We start from the raw sequence: 13,022 nt of genomic DNA on the forward strand, positions 1-13,022 counted from the left end.
AACACTGATACACCCCACACCCCTCACTGTAACACCCTGATATACCACATATCCCTCACAGTAACACCCTGATATACCCCACACCCCTCACAGTAACACCCTGATATACCCCACACCCCTCACTGTAACACACTGATATACCCCACATCCCTCACAGTAACACACTGATATACCCCACACCCCTCACTGTAACACACTGATATACCCCACACCCCTCACTGTAACACACTGATATACCTCATATCCCTCACTGTAACACCCTGATATACCCCACCCCCCTCACTGTAACACACTGATATACCCCACACCTCTCACTGTAACACACTGATATACCCCACACCCCTCACTGTAACACCCTGATATACCCCACACCTCTCACTGTAACACACTGATATACCCCACACCCCTCACAGTAACACCCTGATATACCCCACATCCCTCACTGTAACACCCTGATATACCCCACACCCCTCACAGTAACACCCTGATATACCCCATATCCCTCACTGTAACACCCTGATATACCCCACACACCTCACTGTAACACCCTGATATACCCCACACCCCTCACTGTAACAGACTGATATACCCCACACCCCTCACTGTAACACCCTGATATACCCCACACCCCTCACTGTAACACCCTGATATACCCCACATCCCTCACAGTAACACACTGATATACCCCACATCCCTCACTGTAACACACTGATATACCCCACACCCCTCACAGTAACACCCTGATATACCCCACATCCCTCACTGTAACACACTGATATACCCCACATCCCTCACTGTAAAACACACTGATATACCCCACATCCCTCACAGTAACACCCTGATATACCCCACACCCCTCACTGTAACACACTGATATACCTCACACCCCTCACTGTAACACCCTGATATATCCCACACCCCTCACTGTAACACACTGATATACCCCACACCCCTCACTGTGACACACTGATATACCCCACACCCCTCACTGTAACACCCTGATATACTCCACACCCCTCACTGAAACACACTGATATACCCCACACCACTCACTGAAACACACTGATATACCCCACATCCCTCACTGTAACACACTGATATACCCCACACCCCTCACTGTAACACACTGATATACCCCACACCCCTCACTCTAACACACTGATATACCCCACACCCCTCACTGAAACACACTGATATACCCCACACCCCTCACTGAAACACACATATACCCCACACCCCTCACTGTGACACACTGATATACCCCACACCCCTCACTGTAACACACTGATATACCCCACACCCCTCACTGTGACACTCTCTGATATACCCCACATCCCTCACTGTAAAACACACTGATATACCCCACACCCCTCACATTAACACACTGATATACCCCACACCCCTCACTGTATCACTCTGATATACCGCACACCCCTCACTGTGACACTCTCTGATATACCCCACATCCCTCACTGTAAAACACACTGATATACCCCACACCCCTCACATTAACACACTGATATACCCCACACCCCTCACTGTAATACACTGATATACCCCACACATCGCATTGTAACACCCTGATACACCCCACACCCCTCACTGTAACACATTGATATACCCCACAACCCTCACTGTAACGCATTGATATACCCCACACCCCTCACTGTAACACACTGATATACCCCATACCCCTCACTGTAACACTCTGATATACCCCACACCCCTCACTGTAACGCCCTGATATAACCCACACCTCTCACTTTAAAACACTGATATACCCCACACCCCTCACTGTAACACCCTGATATACCCCACACCCCTCTTGTAACACCCTGATACACCCCACACCCCTCACTGTAACACATTGATATGCACCACACCCCTCACTGTAACACACTGATATACCACACACCCCTTACTGTAACACTCTGATATACCCCACACCCCTCACTGTAACGCCCTGATATAACCCACACCCCTCACTTTAAAACACTGATATACCCCACACCCCTCACTGTAACACATTGATATACCGCACACTCCTCACTGTAACACACTGATATACCCCACACCCCTCACTGTAACACACTGATATACCCCACACCCCTCACTGTAACACCCTGATATACCCCACACCTCTCACTGTAACACACTGATATACCTCATATCCCTCACTGTAACACCCTGATATACCCCACACCTCTCACTGTAACACACTGATATACCCCACACCCCTCACTGTAACACCCTGATATACCCCACACCTCTCACTGTAACACACTGATATACCCCACACCCCTCACAGTAACACCCTGATATACCCCACATCCCTCACTGTAACACCCTGATATACCCCACACCCCTCACAGTAACACCCTGATATACCCCATATCCCTCACTGTAACACCCTGATATACCCCACACACCTCACTGTAACACCCTGATATACCCCACACCTCTCACTGTAACACACTGATATACCCCACACCCCTCACTGTAACACCCTGATATACCCCACACCCCTCACTGTAACACCCTGATATACCCCACATCCCTCACTGTAACACCCTGATATACCCCACATCCCTCACTGTAACACACTGATATACCCCACATCCCTCACTGTAAAACACACTGATATACCCCACACCCCTCACTGTAACACACTGATATACCCCACACCCCTCACAGTAACACCCTGATATACCCCACACCCCTCACTGTAACACACTGATATACCCCACATCCCTCACTGTAAAACACACTGATATACCCCACACCCCTCACTGTAACACACTGATATACCCCACACCCCTCACTGTAACACACTGATATACCCCACACCCCTCACAGTAACACCCTGATATACCCCACACCCCTCACTGTAACACACTGATATACCCCACATCCCTCACTGTAAAACACACTGATATATCCCACACCCCTCACAGTAACACCCTGATATACCCCACACCCCTCACTGTAACACACTGATATACCTCACACCCCTCACTGTAACACCCTGATATATCCCACACCCCTCACTGTAACACACTGATATACCCCACACCCCTCACTGTGACACACTGATATACCCCACACCCCTCACTGTAACACCCTGATATACTCCACATCCCTCACTGTAACACACTGATATACCCCACACCCCTCACTGTAACACACTGATATACCCCACACCCCTCACTGAAACACACTGATATACCCCACATCCCTGACTGTAACACATTGATATACCCCACACCCCTCACTGTAACACACTGATATACCCCACACCCCTCACTGAAACACACATATACCTCACACCCCTCACTGTGACACACTGATATACCCCACACCCCTCACTGTAACACACTGATATACCCCACACCCCTCACTGTGACACTCTCTGATATACCCCACATCCCTCACTGTAAAACACACTGATATACCCCACACCCCTCACATTAACACACTGATATACCCCACACCCCTCACTGTAACACACTGATATACCCCACACATCGCATTGTAACACCCTGATACACCCCACACCCCTCACTGTAACACATTGATATACCCCACACCCCTCACTGTAACACACTGATATACCCCACACCCCTCACTGTAACACACTGATATACCCCACACCCCTCACAGTAACACCCTGATATACCCCATACCCCTCACTGTAACACTCTGATATACCCCACACCCCTCACTGTAACGCCCTGATATAACCCACACCCCTCACTTTAAAACACTGATATACCCCACACCCCTCACTGTAACACCCTGATATACCCCACACCCCTCTTGTAACACCCTGATACACCCCACACCCCTCACTGTAACACATTGATATGCCCCACACCCCTCACTGTAACACACTGATATACCACACACCCCTTACTGTAACACTCTGATATACCCCACACCCCTCACTGTAACGCCCTGATATAACCCACACCCCTCACTTTAAAACACTGATATACCCCACACCCCTCACTGTAACACATTGATATACCGCACACTCCTCACTGTAACACACTGATATACCCCACACCCCTCACTGTAACACACTGATATACCCCACACTCCTCACTGTAACACCCTGATATACCCCACACCCCTCACTGTAACGCTCTCTGATATACCCCACACCCCTCAGTGTAACACCCTGATATACCCCACACCCCACACTGTAACACACTGATATACCCCACACCCCTCACTGTAACACACTGATATACCCCACACTCCTCACTGTAACACCCTGATATACCCCACACCCCTCACTGTAACGCTCTCTGATATACCCCACACCCCTCAGTGTAACACCCTGATATACCCCACACCCCACACTGTAACACACTGATATACCCCACACCCCTCACTGTAACACACTGATATACCCCACACCCCTCACAGTAACACACTGATACACCCCACACCCCACACTGTAACACACTGATATACCCCACACCCCTCACTGTAACACACTGATATAACCCACACCCCTCACAGTAACACACTGATATACCCCACACCCCACACTGTTTCACACTGATATACCCCACACCCCTCACTGTAACACTCTCTGATATACCCCACACGCCTCACTGTAACACCCTGATATACCCCACACCCCTCACTGTAATACACTGATATACCCCACACCCCTCACTGTAACACACTGATATACCCCACACCCCTCAGTGTAACACACTGATATACCCCACACCCCACACTGTAAAACACACTGATATACCCCACATCCCTCACTGTAACACACTGATATACCCCACACCCCTCACTGTAACACACTGATATACCCCACACCCCTCACTGTAACACCCTGATATACCCCACACCCCTCACTGTAACACCCTGATATACCCCACACCCCTCACTGTAACACACTGATATACCCCCACACCCCTCACCGTTTCACAGTGATATACCCCACACCCCTCACTGTAACACACTGATATACCCCACACCCCTCACTGTAACACTCTCTGAAATAACCCCCACCCCCCACTGTAACACACAGTATACCACACACCACTCACTGTAATACAGTGATATACACTACGCCCCTCACTGTATCACTCTGATATACCGCACACCCCTCACTGTGACACTCTCTGATATACCCCACACCCCACACTGTAACACACTGATATACACCACACCCCTCACTGTAAAACCCTGATTTACCCCACCCCCCTCACTGTAACACACTGATATACCCCACACCCCACACTGTATCACTCTGATATACCCCACTCCCCTCACTGTAAAACCCTGATATACCCCCACACCCCTCACTGTAACACACTGATATACCCCACACCCCTCACTGTTACACATTGATATACCTCACACCCCTCACTGTAACACTTTCTGATATACCCCACACCCCTCACTGTAAAACACACTGATATACACCACACACCTCACTGTAACACACTGATATACCGCACACCCCTCACTGTGACACACTGATATACCCCACACCCCTCACTGTAACACCCTGATATACCCCACACCCCTCACTGTAACACACTGAGATACCCCACACCCCTCACTGTAACACACTGATATACCCCACACCCCTCACTGTAAAACACACTGATATACCCCACACCCCTCACTGTTACACATTGATATACCCCACACCCCTCACTGTAACACTTTCTGATATACCCCACACCCCTCACTGTAAAACACACTGATATACCCCACACACCTCACTGTAACACACTGATATACCGCACACCCCTCACTGTGACACTCTCTGATATACCCCACACCCCACACTGTAACACACTGATATACACCACACCCCTCACTGTAAAACCCTGATATACCCCACACCCCTCACTGTAACACACTGATATACCCCACACCCCTCACTGTAAAACCCTGATATACCCCACGCCCCTCACTGTAACACACTGATATACCCCACACCCCTCACTGTAACACACTGATATACCCCACCCCCCTCACTGTAACACTCTGATATATCCCACACCTCTCAATGTAACACTCTGATATACCCCACTCCCCTCACTGTAACACACTCTGATATACCCCAAGCCCCTCACTGTAACACCCTGACATACCGCACACTCTTCACTGTAACACACTCCGATATACACCACACCCCTCACTGTAACACACTATACCCCACAGCCCTCACTGTAACACACTGTGATACAGCCCACACCCCTCACTGTAACACTCTCTGATATACCCCACACCCCTCACTGTTACACACTGATATACCCCACACCCCTTACTGTAACACTCTCTCATATACCCCACACCCCTAACTGTCACACACCGATATACCTCACCCGCCTCACTGTAACACACTGATACACCCAACACCCCTTACTGTAACACATTGATATACCCCACACCCCTCACTGGAACACACTGATATACCCCACACCCCTCACTGTAACACACTGATACACCCCACACCCCTCACTATAATACACTGATATACCCCACACCCCTCACTGTAACACACTGATATACCCCACCCCCCTCACTGTAACACTCTGATATATCCCACACCTCTCAATGTAACACTCTGATATACCCCACTCCCCTCACTGTAACACACTCTGAAATACCCCACATCCCTCACTGTAACACTCTCTGATATACCCCACACCCCTCACTGTAACACACTGATATACCCCACACCCTTCACTGTAACACACTGATATACCCCACACCCCTCACTGTAACACTTTCTGATATACCCCACACCCCTCACTGTAAAACACACTGATATACCCCACACCCCTCACTGTAACACACTGATATACCCCACACCCCTCACTGTAACACCCTGACATACCGCACACTCTTCACTGTAACACACTCCGATATACACCACACCCCTCACTGTAACACACTATACCCCACAGCCCTCACTGTAACACACTGTGATACAGCCCACACCCCTCACTGTAACACTCTCTGATATACACCACACCCCTCACTGTAACACACTATACCCCACACCCCTCACTGTAACACACTGTGATACAGCCCACACCCCTCACTGTAACACACTGATACACCCCACACCCCTCACTATAATACACTGATATACCCCACACCCCTCACTGTAACACACTGACATACCCCACCCCCCTCACTGTAACACATTGATATACCCCACCCCCCTCACTGTAACACTCTGATATACCCCACTCCCCTCACTGTAACACACTCTGATATACCCCACATCCCTCACTGTAACACTCTCTGATATACCCCACACCTCTCACTGTAACACACTGATATACCCCACACCCTTCACTGTAACACACTGATATACCCCACACCCCTCACTGTAACACTTTCTGATATACCCCACACCCCTCACTGTAAAACACACTGATATACCCCACACCCCTCACTGTAACACACTGATATACCCCAAGCCCCTCACTGTAACACCCTGACATACCGCACACTCTTCACTGTAACACACTGTGATACAGCCCACACCCCTCACTGTAACACTCTCTGATATACCCCACACCCCTCACTGTAACACACTGTGATACAGCCCACACCCCTCACTGTAACACTCTCTGATATACCCCACACCCCTCACTGTAACACACCGATATACCTCACCCGCCTCATTGTAACACACTGATACACCCCAACACCCCTCACTGTAACACACTGATATACTCCACACCCCTCACTGTAACACACTGATACACCCCACACCCCTCACTATAATACACTGATATATCCCACACCTCTCACTGTAACACCCTGATATACCCCACACCCCTCACTGTAACACCCTGATATACCCCACACCCCTCACTGTAACACACTGTTATACCGCACACCCCTCACAGTAACCCCCTAATATACCCCACACCCCTCACTGTAACACACTGATATACCCCACACACCTCACAGTAACACCCTAATATACCCCACACCCCTCACTGTAACACACTGATATACCCCACACACCTCACAGTAACACCCTAATATACCCCACACCCCTCACTCTAACACCCTGATATACCGCACACCCCTCACTGTAACACACTGTTATAACCCACACCCTCACTGTAACACACTAATATACCCCACACCCCTTACTGTAGCACACTGATGTACCCCACACCCCTCACTGTAACACACTGATATACCCCACACCCCTCACAGTAACACCCCGATATACCCCACACCCCTCACTGTAACACACTGATACACCCCACACCCCTCACAGTAACACCCTGATATACCCCACACCCCTCACTGTAACACCCTGATATACCCCACACCCCTCACTGTAACACACTGTTATACCGCACACCCCTCACAGTAACCCCCTAATATACCCCACACCCCTCACTGTAACACACTGATATACCCCACACCCCTCACAGTAACACCCTAATATACCCCACACCCCTCACTCTAACACCCTGATATACCGCACACCCCTCACTGTAACACCCTGATATACCGCACACCCCTTACTGTAATACCCTGATATACCCCACACCCCTCACTGTAACACCCTGATATACTGCACACCCCTTACTGTAACACCCTGATATACCCCACATCCCGCACTGTAACACACTGATATACCCCACACCCCTCATTGTAACATCCTGATATACCCCACATCCCTCACTGTAACACACTGATATACCGCACACCCCTCACTGTAACACCCTGATATACCCCACACACCTCACTGTAACACACTGTTATACCGCACACCCCTCACAGTAACCCCCTAATATACCCCACACCCCTCACTGTAACACCCTGATATACCCCACACCCCTCACTGTAACGCACTGATATACCCCACACCCCTCACTGTAACACACTGATATACCGCACACCCCTCTCTGTAACACCCTGATATACCGCACACCCCTTACTGTAACACCCTGATATACCCCACACCCCTCACTGTAGTACTTTTGCTCAAACCATTTAAGATCTTTGACAGAGCCTGGCTGGAATACCGTGAGGAATTTGGAAACCTTTATCTTCAAAAAATGTCCTGACATTGCAACCCGTCCAGAGTAGCCTGATCACGTGGGTGGGCAATCTTTTTTTCCAAGGAGTGGTTGGTTCAATTGGCCCTGAACTCGTTGGTGTTTTGATGAATCAGGGACCACCTTACTGAAATATTCAAGATTCCGAGGTGGTCTTCAGAGGGGTGATGTGGAGAGGCTGTTTTCCCTTGTCGAGGAGAACTTCAGACCAGATCATTACTATCTCAGAATATATGGACTCCTATTGTAGACCGAGAAATGAGAAGGAATTTCATCCCTCCTGGAAAAATCTGTGGAATGTTGCACCACAGAGTGATGTCAAGGTTTTGCTATTCAGTATATTGTAGTCTTAGACTGGTTTTTAACCAGTGAGAGGGGAATGGAGGGTTCAGGTGTCAAGGCAGGATAGTGAAGGCAGCGTTTGGTATGCTTTCCTTTATTGGTCAGAGTATTGAGTACAGGAGTTGGGAGGGTCATGTTGCGGCTGTACAGGACATTAGTTAGGCCACTGTTGGAATATTGCGTGCAATTCTGGTCTCCTTCCTATCGGAAAGATGTTGTGAAACTTGAAAGGGTTCAGAAAAGATTGACAAGGATGTTGCCAGGGTTGGAGGATCTGAGCTACAGGGAGAGGCTGAACAGGCTGGGGCTGTTTTCCCTGGAGCGTCGGAGGCTGAGGGGTGACCTTATAGAGGTTTATAACATCATGAGGGGCCTGGATAGGATAAATAGGCAAAGTCTTTTCCCTGGGGTGTGGGAGTCCAGAACTAGAGGGGTATAGGTTTAGGGTGAGAGGGGACAGAGGCAACTTTTTCACCCAGAGGGTGGTACGTGTATGGAATGAGCTGCCAGAGGAAGTGGTGGGGGCTGGTACAATGACAGCACTTAAAAGGCACCTGGATGGGGACATGGATAGGGAGGGTTTGGAGGGATAGGGGCCGGGTGCTGATGGAAATGAGACTAGATTAGGTTGAGATATCTGGGTTGGTATGGACGAGCTGGGCTGAAGGGTCTGTTCCCATCCAGTTTATCTCTATGACTCTCTGAGTCGAAGTCAAAACACGTGGTGCTGGAAAAACACAGAAGGTCAGGCCGCATCCAAGGAGCAGGAGAATCGACGTTTCGGGCATAAGCCCTTCATCAGGAATGACTGATGCCTGAAACGTTGACCCTCCTGCTCCTCGGACGCTGTGCTTTTCCAGCACCACCCTCTCGACTCCGACTCTCTGACATCCGCAGCCCTCACTTTCGGGGATGGAGTTGGGGATGATCAGATCGGCCATTGGATGAGGGAGGCGACACGACGGGCTGAACGGCCTGATTTCTGCTCTCGGCGAAGGGTCAACATCACCGAAGTGGGTGGGGGTGGGGAGAAGGGGGAGTGGTGGTCATCAAATATCTGCCAGGGCGGGGAGTGGGAGCACGGATAGGGAGGCGGCCGGATGTGTCCCGGTGTCAGGTCAGCTCAGGAACAGGAGGACAGAGCGATCCAACCGAAAGTCCTTTAATCCTGGAGAGAACAATCTGGGAATGACGGGCTGAGTGCCCAGCGACTGGCGCCTCCTGGATCGTTTATCCCACGGGTCTGTTTTCAAACTCGTGCCGAATATTCCTGAGCTGATGGCCGAAGCCGGTGAGGTGGTGATGGATTACGAGGCCAAAGCATTATCAGAAGTTGACGTGCTCCCGCAGCACGAGTGGCCAGGGGATAGAGAGAGAGGACCCCCAAGGCTGCACCCACCTCAGCGTTACCGAAACGTGGCGGAGGTGAGGAGGGGTCAGACAGGGGACCGAAGGGCTTTGGACAAACCGACGGGGAGGGCCACTTCCACCCCAGCCTCAACTTCCACCCGCCCCTGGGATTACGGGGGGATCCCTGTCCTGGGATCTAGGAAGGAGGCGGGCAGGTTCTGGGTCGGGGAGTCACGTGTGGGCCAGGCTGGAGAAGGGAGGAGGATTTCCCTCCCTCCCCACCCACCCCCGTCACAGACTGATGGAGGTGGACAGCGCAGAGACAGACCCTTCGGCCCAACCTGTCCGTGCTGACCGGATACCGAAGTTAATCTCGTCCCATTTGCCAGCGATTGCGCTCAGAGAGTCAGAGAGGTGTACGGTAAGGAAGCAGACCCTTCGGCCCAACGCGTCCGTGCTGACCCATGATATCCCAACCCAATCTAGTCTCAACTGCCAGCACCCGGCCCATATCCCTCCAAACCCTTCCTGTTTATGTCCCCATCCAAATGCCTCTTAAATGCTGTCATTGTACCAGCCTCCACCACTTCCTCTGGCAGCTCATTCCATACACGCACCACCCTCTGGGGGAAAAAGTTGCCTCTGAGGTCTCTTTTATATCTTTCCCCTCTCACCCTAAACCTATGCCCCTCTAGTTCTGGACTCCCCCACCCCAGGGGGAAAAGACTTTGTCTATTTACCCTATCCATGCCCCTCATGGTTTTATAAACCTCTATAAGGTCACCCCTCAGCCTCCGACGCTCCAGGGAAAACAGCCCCAGCCTGTTCAGCCTCTCCCTGTAGCTCAGACCCTCCAACCCTGGCAACATCCTTGTAAATCTTTTCGTAACCCTTTCAAGTTTTACAACATCCTTCCTGTAGCAGGGGGACCACGACTACACCCAGTATTCCAACAGTGGCCTCATCAATGTCCTGTCCAGCTGAAACCTGACCTCCCAACTCCTGTACTTCACCAGAATGGAAGAAGGGAACAGCACAAAGTTTATGACACAGAAACGACAGAGAGTTGTGAACATAGCCCAGTCCATCACACAAACCAACCGACCAGCCAACGGGCAAAAACAGACATTGGTTGCTGGAGAACCACATAGAGGGAGCTTTACTCGGTATCTAACCCAGTGTTGCTCCTGTCCCTGGGAGTATTTGATGGGGGACAGTGTAGAGGGAGCTTTACTCAGGGTCTAACCCCGTGCTGGCTGTGTTTGATGGGGGGACAGTGTAGAGGGAGCTTTACTCTGTATCTAACCCCGTGCTGTCCCTGTCCCTGGGAGTATTTGATGGGGGGGACAGTATAGAGGGAGCTTTACTCAGGCTCTAGCCCCATGCTGGGTGTGATTGATGGGGGGACAGTGTAGAGGGAGCTTTACTCTGTATCTAACTCCGTGCTGGGTGTGTTTGATGGTGGGACAGTGTAGAGGGAGCTTTACTCTGTATCTAACCCCGTGCTGGGTGTGTTTGATGGGGGGACAGTGTAGAGGGAGATTTACTCAGGGTCTAACCCCATGCTGGGTGTGTTTGATGGGGGGAAAGTGTAGAGGGAGCTTTACTCTGTATCAGACCCCATGCTGGGAGTGTTTGATGGGGGGGACAGTGTAGAGGGAGCTTTACTCTGTATCTCACCCCGTGCTGTCCCTGTCCTGGGAGTGTTTGATGGGGGGACAGTGTAGAGGGAGCATTACTGAGGGTCTAACCCCGTGCTGGGTGTGTTTAATAGGGTCCCTAGTAACAGATTTAGTGCATGTATCGAATGTTCAACATTGATGTTCATTTGAAGTCGTGAGTGTGCCCAGGGTCTGAAATCATTGGCTAACCTGATTTAAAAAGCAGTGTCTCTGAGTGTTAGCTCTCCGGGAGAGTGGAAAGCTTGTGAATAGTGTTATATCTTGGAAAATAGATTAGACGTGCTTTTGAATCGATGAACTAAAAGGCTTCTCATATTGCAGCGATACTCAGGAGAACAGTTGGGAGATAAAGTTTTGATGTAATCTGGAGTGTTCAGGCTAATAGCAGCATTCCCCTGGGTCAGATCGCGAACGCAAACCTGCCATCGCCCCATTAACCAGTTCCCATCGATCCTGCCCTCCCAGTCTCCAGGGCCATCCCGCAGAGAAACCAGGCATCTTCACTGGGGTGAAAACCGATCCATCGGGAGTTTGTCCAGGTGGAGAAGGTGGGAAGGGATTTAAG

This window comes from Hemiscyllium ocellatum, chromosome 38, assembly GCF_020745735.1.
Source record: "Hemiscyllium ocellatum isolate sHemOce1 chromosome 38, sHemOce1.pat.X.cur, whole genome shotgun sequence".
Taxonomy (NCBI): Eukaryota; Metazoa; Chordata; class Chondrichthyes; order Orectolobiformes; family Hemiscylliidae; genus Hemiscyllium; species Hemiscyllium ocellatum.